This window comes from Macrotis lagotis, chromosome 1 (assembly GCF_037893015.1).
Source record: "Macrotis lagotis isolate mMagLag1 chromosome 1, bilby.v1.9.chrom.fasta, whole genome shotgun sequence".
In the NCBI taxonomy this organism is placed as follows: domain Eukaryota; kingdom Metazoa; phylum Chordata; class Mammalia; order Peramelemorphia; family Peramelidae; genus Macrotis; species Macrotis lagotis.
Window position 1 is genome coordinate 540,900,879 of NC_133658.1, and position 12,607 is coordinate 540,913,485.

Consider the following 12,607-nt stretch of genomic DNA (forward strand, 5'->3'; position numbering starts at 1 on the left):
AGGAACTTACAATGGTTTTGCAAATTTTATTTTATTTTTAATTTATGGAATAAAACAAGCATTTCCATAATATAGTACAATAAGTCTGAGTCTTGCATCAGACATTTACTTAATTCTATGATTATTAAATTCAGTCTTAGTTTACTTATTTGTAAAACAAGGATAATAGTACCTACCTTCCAGGGAAAGTTGTGAGGATCAAATAGAATTTATTTATTTTTTAACATCATGTAGGGTAATGGAGTTAGGTGACTTGCCCAGGTTAAAAAGCTATTAAATATCAAGTATCTGAGGCATCATGTGAACTCAGTTCCTCCTGACTAGGGCTGGTGTGCTATCAGAGTAATATTTTGTAAAGTGCTTTGCAAACTTTAAATCATGAAATTAATGCTATGTATTTGCCTGAGACCTTTAGAAGAATTTTAGAAATTTCCCTTCAGTAGGGAGACTACAGTAACAACTCCTTACTTTATTTTTTTAGAAAGATTTTATTTATTTTGAGTTTTAAAATATTTCCCCCTAATCTTGCTTACCTCCCCCTACTCCTCACAGAAGGCAGTCTGTTAGTCTTTACATTGTTTCCATGGAATACATTGATCTAAGTTGAATGTGAAGAGAGAGAAATCATACCCTTAAGGAAGAAAAATAAAGTCCAAGAGACAATAAAATTACATAATAAGATAATGGGTTTTTCCCCAAAAATTAAAGGTAATAGACCTTGGTCTTTGTTCAAACTCCACAATTCTTTCAATGGATACATATGGTATTCTCCATTGCAGATGGCCCAAAATTGTCCCTGATTGTTGCATTGATGGAATGAGCAAGCCCATTACTGTTGATCATCACTCTCATGTTGCTGTTAGGGTGTACAGTGTTTTTCTGGTTCTTCTCATCTCATGCAGCATCAGTTCATGCATATCCTTACAGACTTCCCTGAATTCCTATCCCTCCTGGTTTCTAATAGAGCAATAGTGTTCCATGACATACATACACCACAGTTTAAGCCATTCATCAATTGAAGGACATTTACTTAATTTCAAATTCTTTCCCACCACAAATGGGGCTGCTATGGATATTTTTGTACAAGTGATGTTTTTACCCTTTTTCATAATCTCTTCAGGGTACAGACTCAGTAGTGGTGTTGCTGGACCAAAAGGTATGCACATTTTTGTTTCCCTTTGGATATAATTCCAAATTGTTCTCCAGAAAGACTGGATGAGTTCACAACTCCACCAACAAAGTATTAGTGTCCCAGATTTCCCACATCCCTTCCAACATTGATCATTGTTCTTTCTGGTCATATTGGCCAGTCTGAGAGGTGTGAGGTGGTATCTCAGAGATGCTTTAATTAGCATTTCTCTAATAAGTAATGATTTAGAGCAATTTTTCATATGACTATGGATCACTTTGATTTCCTCATCTATAAATTGCCTTTGCATATCCTTTGACCATTTGTCAAGTGGGGAATGGCTTGAACAACTCCTTACTTTTACTAAGTTAAATTAATCCCTAGTTTAAGGGATGCAGGTTTGGAGGTGTGGAGATTGTTAGAATGAATGATTATAAATCCCCTTGAAATGAAAGTCTATTACAGTTAAAGGCTAATACAAAATAATGGTCTGTTGATTAATTATTATTTATTATATCTAGTAGAAATTCTAAACTGGTGATTCATTTTACACTATATTCTGTCTCCCTTGGAATCTATGACATAGTAGACATGTCAAGCTTGTAGAAAGAATGGTATAAGTTTGTGTTTATTTCTTCAATGCAAACAAGATGGTTATTTATCAAGAGAATGGAATGGTATGCAAAAAGGGTGGGTGCACTGGGAGGGACTGCCTACTCCCTCAAAGTAAGAAGATTTGGGTATCTTAACCTATCCCATAATTAGTTTTTCTATCCCTGGGACTGAAGCTTCCAAATTGCCTCATGAAGACCCCTATAGGGTTATGAAAAACGAATGTAATATAAAGCAACTGAACTGTTAGTGGTGGCAAGTTAGGAAAAAAACATTCAGGATTTGCAAACTGTTGGAGAACAATATGTTTTGGGTTTCTTTTCCCAAGTTTGATTTTAAATCAAGAGTAGGTGGTTGGGCGGAGAACTGTGATAGCTTTGAGAGAACAAGCATTGTTTTACACTTTTTGTTGTAGCTCACACATGAAAATTTGAAACAAAAAAAAAAAACAGAAGGAAGCCTAGCAGTGGCAGCCAAGCAACAAACAGCTTCAGAGATGAGTCATAGCTCACTGATTGCAGAACTGGTTGTCCAGTTCCTTGTACTATATTGGTGTTGTACAGATCCTAACTGTAACTGGGGAGAGGATCAAAAACAAGAAAGGAAGCCCACAAGACCAGAGAGAGAGAGAGATGGAATCCCCTTTGGTTGTTTGGGAAGACTGTTTTTCAGAAAACAGAAGTGCTGGTCATTCTCATTAATTCTGGTTTTCAGAAAATCTTTTTTTTTTCTTTTTTGTGACTGGGTAAGTCATTTAAGTTTTTGGTGTCTCTGTTTAATTGTAAAATGGAGATGATAATAGGGCTTACCTATGTGATGGTGGAGACAGCATCGCTACACATATATTTAATAGTCCAATTTGGTTAGAACATAAATATATGAAATATAAAAGAATGAAATAAGATAAGAAAGGTAATCTGAAGTCAAACCATGGCTGGCCTTAATGTCCAAGGTAAAAGGTTGCATGATCTAGACAGTAGGAAGCAGTAGATTTTTTGCATTTGAGAAGATTAATTTTTGTTTGAAAGTTGCATTAAAAAGAAGAGACTTGGGATAAGGATATCAGTTAGGGGGCAAGTTGAAAGGATCAAGCAAGAGTTGACAAGAATTTTAATCAACTCATAAGGTTTTTAAAGTCTTTAAAATATGTTTATCTTTACAGTAATGATATTATTGTATATTATTTCTTATGCTTCAACTCACTTAAACTTTGCATCAGTTCATTAAAATCTTCCTAGGTTTGTCTGAAAGTATCCCATTCATCTTGGATCTTGATCATTTTATAGCACAGTAGTATCCTACAAAATGCATATACTAAAACTTGTTTAGCCATTCCCTGATGAAAGGGTACTCCCTCATCACCACCATTTATAATTGTAAATTTTTTTCTTTTAAAAGTTTTTCTTTTATTTTTTATGTAAAGATAGTTTTTTCAGCATTCATTTTTGTAAGGTTTTCAAGTTCCACATTTTTCTCCCTTCCTTTCTTACCTCCCCTCTCCCCATGATAGCAAGTAATCTCTGCATATACAATAATGATAAGTTTATTTCCATATTAGTCACATTGTCACACTATTTATTTTCCAATATCCCCAGCAGTTTTGGTCAAATGTTGAGTTCTTATCCCTGAAGCAGAAGTCCTTGGGTTTATCAAACAATAGATTATTATACTCATATACTACTGTTTCTTTTGTACTTAATCAGTTCCACTGATCCACTGCTCTATATCTTAGCCAGTATCAAATAGTTTGATGACTGCTACTTTATAATATATTTCTAGTTCTGGTACAGCTTGGTTACTTTCCTTTGGATTTTTAATTAATTTCCTTGATACTCTTGACCAGATTGTACCAGATGATTTTGGTTTCAATTTTTTCTAGCCCAGTAAGAAAATTTTGGATTGTTTAATTGATATGATTCTGGAAAAGTAATGTAATTATATTAGCTCATCCTATGCATGAGCAATTAAAAGTTCTCTAGTTGCTTAGTTCTGATTTTATTTGTGTGAAAAGTGTTATATAATTGTGTTTATAAAGTTCCTGGGTTTGTCTTGGCAAAAAGACTTCCAAGTATTTCATGCTCTCTATAGTTACTTTAAGTGGAATTTCTCTTCCTATGTCATGTTGTTCAACTTTGTTAGTATTATATAGAAATGCTAATGATTTATATGGGTTAATTTTATATTCAACTGTGCTGCAGTTAATTGCTTCAAGAAGTTTTTTTTCCTAATTGATGTTATAAGATTCTCTAAGTATACCATCATATCATCTAAAAAGAATGAAGTTTTTTTCTCATCTTTATTCTAATTCCTTAAATTCATTTTTCTTCTCTTATTGATAAAGCTAACATTTCCAATACAATATTGAATAATAGTACTGATAATAAGAATCAATGTTTCACCTCTGAACTTATGGGAATGCTTCTAGCTTATCCCTATCACATATAATGCTTGTTGATTATTTTATATAGATATTGCTTATCATTTTAAGGAAAACTTCATTTCTATGCTCTCTAGAGTTTTTAATAGAAATGGGTACTATATTTTTGTCAAAAGCTTTTTCAGTGTCTATTAAGGTAATTATATGATTTTTGTTGTTTTTTTATTGATATGGTTAATTGTGTAACTAGTTTACTAATACAGAATCATTCTTGAATTGCTAATATAAATTCCATATGATTATATTATCCTAGAGATAAATTGCTATAATCTCTTTTTTCAATATTGTATTTATATTTTTTGCATCAATAATCATTGAGGAATTTGGTCTATAATTTCCTTTGTCTATTTTGATTCTTCCTAGTTTAGGTATCAGACCATGTGGGTGCCATGAACGGAATTTGTCAGAAAACCTTCACCTATGTTTTTCAAAGTTTACATAGAAATGGAATTAATTGTTCTTTAAATGTTTTAGAAAGTTCATTTGTAAATCCAGCTGACTTTGGATGTTTTTCGCCCTTAGGGAATTCACTGATGGTTTGTTCAATTTACTTTTCTAAAATGGAGTATATAATCATTTTAATTCCTTTTGGGGGCAATTATATTTTCCTAAATATTCAATCATTTCACTTACATTGTCAGATTTATTGGTATATATTTGGTAAAATAGCTCTGAATTATTGCTTTAATTTCCTCTTCATTGCTGGTAAATTCACCCTATTCATTTAACTTTCTTTTTTCTTTTTTTAATCAAATTAAACAAACATTTATTAACTGATTTTTTCATAGAACCAATTCTTAGTTTTATTTATTAATGCAATAATTTTCTTACCTTTGATTTTATTAATCTCTCCTTTGAATTTCAGACTTTCTAATTTGATATTTAATTGGGCATATTTAATTTATTCTTTTTCTAAAATTTTTAGTAGCATGTTGAATTCATTGATCTTTTTTTCTCTATTTCATTCTTGCAAGCATTTAGAGATATATAATTCCCCCAAATAATTGCTTTGGCTACATTCTGCAAGTTTTGATATGCTGTTTTATTACTGATATTGTCTTGGATAAAATTATTTCTATGATTTGTTGTTTGATTCACTCATTCTTTAAATGGTATATAGAGAGAAGAAGGTATATTCCTTTCTATCCCCATCAGTTTTCTTCAGAGCTCTATCATATGTAGCTTTTCTAAAATTTCATTCACTTTTTAAATTTGCTTCTTATGTATTTTGTGGTTAGATTTATATGACTTTGAGGGAAAGAGATTGAAGTTCCCCATTAATATAATTTTACTGTCTATGTCTTCCTGTTACTCAATGAGCTTCTCCTCTAAGCATTTGGATGCTATACCATTTTATGCATATATGTTTAAAACTGATATTACTTCAATGCCTATGGTATCTTTTAGAAAGTTATGGTTTCCTTTTTAATAAGATCTATTTTGGGGCAGCTAGGTGGCATAGTGGATAAAGCACCAGCCTTGGAGTCAGGAGTACTTGGGTTCAAATCTGGTCTCAGACACTTAATAATTACCTAGCTGTGTGGCCTTGGGCAAGCCACTTAACCCCATTTGCCTTGCAATAAAAACCTTAAAAAAAGATCTATTTTTGTTTTTACTTTGTCTGAGATCTTTTTTTAATTTATCTGAGATGCTTTTTTTTACATTGAGCTTAAACAAAATATATTTTGCGCCAACCTTTTACTTTAAATCTGTATGTTTCAAATGTGTTTCTTAAAAACCACATGTTGAAAACAACACAAAAAAACTGGTTTTTAATCCACTCTATCTGCCTCATTTTATGGGGAAGTTCATCCCATTTACATTCACAGTTAAGATTATGAATTATATCTACATTCTATTTTTCTCCATTTGTACTTTTCTCTTTCCTTTCACCCCTTCCCTCCTCACAAGTATTTTACTTCTGACCACCACTTTCCTCAATCTGCCTTCCCTGCTATCAGTTGTGTCTCCCTTTTCTTTCATCTTTGCCCTGTCTACATCTACCCTCTCTTCTATAGTTTCTATAATCCCCCTTTCCCTATCCTTCCCTTTTTCCCTCCTAATTCTGTGTAGAGTAAGATGAATTCTATGTGAATTCTAACTGAATTAATGTAATTCTTTCTTTGAACAAAACTTGACGAGAATTAAGATTTAAGTAATTATCATCCCCTCACTTCTTTCTCTCTACTATAATAGTGTTTTGTGACTCTTTGCGTGATATAATTTACCCTATTTTGCCTCCAACTTTCCTCTTTTCCCAATACAATTCTTTTTTTCATGTCTTAATTTTTATATCATCATATCAAAATCGACTTATGCCCACACCCTCTGCTATGTATACTTCTTCTAATAGAGATGCAGTTCTCAACAGTTACAGATATCATTATTCTGATGAAGTATGTAAACAGTTTAGTAACATTTTTCCCTTTTCTGGTTACCTTTTTAATGCATTTCTGGAGTCTTTTATTTGAAGATCAAATTTTCTGTTCAACTCTGATCTTTTCATTAGGAAAGTTTGAAAATCCCCTACTGCAAAAAAGAAAAGTTCATACTTCCCCTGAAATAGAATGCTCAATTTTGCTAGGTAATTGATTCTTGTTAGTAATTCAAGCTCTTGTGTACTCCAGGATGTTCTATTCCTTTAATGTTGAAACTACCAAGTCATTATAATATTTTTCCTTAATATTTGAATTGATACTTTCTGGCTGCCTATAGTAGTTTCCCTTTTATCTAATAATTGTGGAATTTAGATACAATATTCATTGGTGTTTTCATCTTAGGAATTCTTTCAGGAGGTAACCAGAAGATTCTTTCAATGAGTATTTTACACTCTGGTTCTAGACATCAGGGCATTTTTCCTGCATAATTTCTTGAAAGATCTTGACAAGGTTCTTTTTGTTAATTGTAGTTTCCCACATAATCTAGTAATTTTTAAATTATCTCTACTGGATCATTTTGCCAGGTCAGTTGCTTTTCCAAGTATGTATTTAACATTTTCTTGATATTTTTTTCATTTTTTTCATTTCTTTTCACTGATTCTTGATGTCTCTTAGAGTCAGCTTCCACCTACCTAAGTCTAATTTTTAAGAATTTATTTTCTTCAGTTAGCTTTTTTATCTCATTTTCTTTTGGCCAATTCTGTTTTTAAAGCAGTTTTTACATTCAGTGGATTTTTTTTTCCATTTGGTCAATTCTACATTTTAAAAAATTGTGGTTTTTTATTTGTTTAATTATATCTTTAAGGGAGTTGTTTTATTCAGTCATTTTTTGTGCTTCCTTTTCCAAAATATTGACTTTCTCTACCTCTTGCTCTCTCTCTTGCCTATCTCTCATTTCTTATCTTAATTTTTCTACCTAATTTTTAAAATCGTTTTTTAAGCTCTTTTAAGGATTTTTGGTATTTAAAAACCAATTTATATTACCCTCTGGAGATTCAGATTCTTTTTCACCATCTTCTTCTAAGATGGTGTGGTGATCTTCCTTATTATCATAGAAGCTTCCTATTTTCAATACTTTTTTCTTTTTCTTACTCATTTTTAGTCTAATTTGTGGTTTTTAAAATTGAACTCTGCTCCTGGGCCACAGAGGACACTTCTTTTTTAGTTTTTTGCAAGGCAATGGTATTAAACAACTTGACCAGGCCCTCCTGCCTCCAGGGCTATCCACTGTGCCATCTAGCTGCCCATTATAGATGGCACCTTAGTGATTTTTTTAAGAGTTAAGGATTTTAAGCAAGGCTTCTGTGGCTTGTAATTTATCTTCTGTGCTGGGACGGGAGTCTTCACAAATGAACTGCCAGACTGTTGACCTTCTGAACTTGAACCCAGAGACCTAGGTTTCTGATCTTCACTGAATCTAAGAGCCTCCTGGTGGCTTCCCCCCACATTGCCTTCTCTGGGCCAAGCTCCCTCTCTACCCAAGTGAAACAGACAATTCCTGAAGTCCATCATAGATCATTTAAGCTAGAAAAGTCTCAGTTATGCCAATTGAGAAACTATTTAGAACTTGATTTAATGTTGTTTCTGAGGGAAGCTGGAAAGAGCTCAGGAAAGTTCCTGGCTATTTCTGATATCTTGACTCTGCCTTCCAAAATATATTCTTTTTAGTTTCATTGTGCCTCCCCCAGTTCTGAGAGAGCCAGTCTTCTTTTATGACTTCTTTTTTTTAAAGTTTTTTTGGTTGTTTTTTGCAAGGCATTGAGGTTAAGTGGCTTGCCCAAAGCCACACAGCTAGGTAATTATTAAGTGTCTGAGGTAAGATTTGAACTCAGGTACTCCTGACTCCAGGGCTCTATCCATTGTACCACCTAGCCACCCCTATGACTTCTTAAAGTATTATATCTAGGCTCTTTTTCTTTGGTCATGATTTTCAATTGCCCAGTGATTTTAAATTATTTTTCCTGAATCTATTTTCCAGGTCAATTACTTTTACTCTGAAATAACTTATATTGTCTTCTATTGTTTCATTCTTTTGAATTTCTTTTCTTTTTCTTTTTTTTAGGTTTTTTCAAGGCAATGGAGTTAAGTGGTTTTCCCAAAGCCAAACAACTGGGCAATTATTAAGTGTCTGAGGTCGGATTTATACTCAGGTATTCCTGACTTCAGGGTGGGTGTTCTATCCACTGTGCCACCTAGTTGCCCCTGAATTTCTTTGAATGTTTCTTGTTGTCTTGTGGAGGAATCATGTCTATTTGGTTAATTTTAATTTTCAGAGAATTTTCTGTCTCAGTAAAGTTTTATATTTTTTATTCCAAGATATTTATTCTCTTTCCTTCCTTTCTTTTCTTGCTTTTCTCTAGTTCTTTTATTGGATTTTTTAACCCCTTTAAAAACTCTTGCTCCCTCTCTTCCAGACAGTCTAGCTGAATTTGTGCCCTGACTGTGCTTTGTAAAAGGATTTATATAGATATTTCAGAGTCATTTTCTCTTCCTGGGTGATTCACCATATGGTGAGTATGCCCAATTTAGTATGCATGGCTGCTGAATATTTTTATACCATAATAATTTGTGAAATGGGGATGGAAAGGGGATGGAATTAGCTGGTAGAGTACACATGCACACACACACACACACACACACACACACACACACGGAATGATAACTATTTGAAAGCAGAGCATTCTTCGTAACACATTTTTCAATGTGAATTAATATCTAATAGTGACCTAATAGACTGTCTTTATTAACTTATTTGACATTTTAATTAAATCTCATAAGTAGAAATATCTGAATTAATATACATCTTTGTCTAGGAATCATACATTATTGCAATTTTCTTTAACTATGGTCTATTGTCTAGTAAAATAGAATGATAATTTCCTTTATAAAGAATGATTTGCATTTTGTAAAAAATTATAAGATGTTCTCTATATCAATCTATACATATACTGTTATTAAAATTAAAATAGATTTAATTATATGATATCATGATCCAATTATTTTGTATCACTAGGTTATTACTTGATATATACATATAAAACAGCACTGATTTTATAGAATGATTAGAAAAAATTACAAGGACTCTAGTTGCATAATTATAGACAAAAACTATACTTAGGATTTCCTTGATATAGGGAGCCCCCACATTTGGAAACTACTTTTATGAGAGAAGTCAGTATCATTTTTGCAAGTTGAAATCTTGGGGAGTCATTATAGCACAGAAATGTTAAGTGCTATAGGGTTGCATAGTTACTATTTAAACTATTTAAATACTCAATATTTTCAGCTACATAGAGAAGGAGAGGGTAAGGAAGGAACAAAATTCTTTACTTAGAAGAAAAATTACATCCATTCTTGCTTTTTAAATATATCCTTGCCAAGAAAATTATTGTGAAAATGTTAGTATCAATTAAATGTTATTTCTATACATAAAACCATTTAAAATTACTATACTTTAATATTTGCCTTACAGATTCATGATTAGATTACTATGAAAACTTTCTTGAACCAAAAGAGATTGTATCACTTTTGTTTCTTAGTAGTACTAATGAGATTCTATGGCTTTATAATCAAGTTTCTTTAAATGACTCATGACTATCTTTCACATTTGACATGCTGGTTCTTTAATTACACATATATAACCTTTTTTCAGGATACTTGACATTTTGTTAGGACTTGCCAGATGTTTTTCTTCCTGATGTGATCCTTCCAACACTCATAGTTCTCTATATTTTAAATTTATTGAAAGAAAATACTCATAAATTCTCTACATCCAGTTCATTTATTCATCAATATCTCTCTTCAGTCTCTTGAAGTCTACAACTTAAATTTACCACATGCCTCTCCTATCTCCACTACTCACCTAAACATGGTCTCTCATTGCTGGGCCTAAGGGGTGGTATGGGAGCTCGGGGCCTCTTGGCCCCAGGGCCAGGGATCTGTCTGCTGCACCACTCGGCTACCCTACAGCAGAGTCAGAGTGAAAGGAGAGAGAAAATATAGTACATGGTAGTGGAGAAATAGGAAAGGAGGGAGTTGTGATCAGCAATGGCAACAGTGGAAAAATATGGAAGTAACTTTTGTGATGGATTTATCATAAAGAATGTGATCCACCTGTGACAGAGTTTTGGTGTTGGAATGCAAGACTGAAACACATTTTTTTTATTATTTTTTTTGGGGGGTGCAGGGCAAATGGGGCTGGGTAGCCTGCCTGGGGCTGCATATCAGGGTGATCATTGGGTGTCTGAGGGCAACAATAGCATATCAATTATTAACTCCAATGAACTTTATATTTTTAATTATCATGCCACTTCCTCCTCTGGCTTAAGAAATAACATGTTCTTATGTCCCATTTAACTATTTCTTCTCTCACTTGTATCATGACGTTTTTCTATTCTCTGAAGGTACTTTATGTTTGGTCCTCTTATCTCCCATCATCCTCTCTTTCCCTCAGGAAATTCAATTCACTCCTTATAGCTTCAGCTATTACATATATACAGATCATGCCCAAATCTATTTTTGTAGCCTTAAGGCTCTTCTAAGGTTATTCTCATTTACCATCCACATAATTCCATCTCTCATGCTTATAACTCATACTCAACAATGCAAAAAATAAAATTTTGATATTAATATAAGCTTAATCTTCCTTCAACTCCATCATTTCTATCAGTAGTATCACCATTCACCCAATATTCTATATTAGAAATTTTGCTTTCCCTTCCTTTGCTTTCCCTTCCCTTTGTTTTCCCTTGTCATATTCTATAAATCTATTATGAGGAATTCTGATCATTCAAGATTTGTCAGACCAAACTAGAATAGGATTACCCAAAAGGTAGACCAGTAAAGGAACCAGGACTATACAGTAGTTATGAAAGACAGACAGACAATTCCACAAAACTTTAACCTAAATCTGTGATTTTTCTGGAAAGGACTACAATTTATCTGTAAATCACACTGTAGTATCTTGGTATTAGATTTTTTCTTGTTAGTTAAAATACATTTCATTTGACCTGACAAATCTGTATTTCATCTAGGACATCTCTGGATGAGCACAGTTTTGGGTTTCTTTCAAAACGTGGCTTGGGGTAGTCAAAGGAAATGCAAAGAAAATTTACAGCTGATGAAATCAAAGCAATCCAGTCATATGAAAAATAACTTTAAAACATTGCTTATTAGAGAAATGCAAATTAAAGCATCTCTGAGATACCACCTCACACCTCTCAGATTGGCCAATATGAGGAGATAGGACAATGATCAATGTTGGAAGGGATGTGGGAAATCTGGGACACTAATACATTGTTGGTGGAGCTGTGAACTCATCCAACCTTTCTGGAGAGCAATTTGTAATTATGTCCCAAAGGAAACAAAAATGTGCATACCCTTTGATACAGCAAAACCATTACTGGTTCTGTACCCTGAAGAGATTGTGGAAAAGGGTAAAAACATCACTTTACTAAAATATTCATAGCAGCCCTGTTGGGGTGGCAAAGAACTTGAAATTAAATGAATGTCCTTCAATTGGGGAATGGCTTAACAAACTGTGATATATGTATATGATAGAACACCATTGTTCTATTAGAAACCAGGAGAGATGGGAATTCAGGGAAGCCTGGAGAGATTTGTATGAATTGATATTGAACGAAATGAGCAGAATCAGAAAAACAAACATTGTACACACTTACAGCAACATGGGTGTGATGATCAACCATGATGGACTTGCTCATTCCTTCAGTGCAACAATCAGAGACAATTTTGGGCTATCTGCAATTGGAGAATACCCTCTTTATCCAGAGAAAGAACTGTTGAGTTTTAACAAAGGCCAAAGACTATTACCTTCAATTTAGAAAAAAAATCATTATCTTATTATGTAATTTTGCTGTCTCTTATACTTTACTTTTCTTCCTTAAGGATATGATTTCTCTCTCATCACATTCAACTGAGATCAATGTATACCATAGAAACAATGTAAAGACAAACAGACTGCCTTCTGTG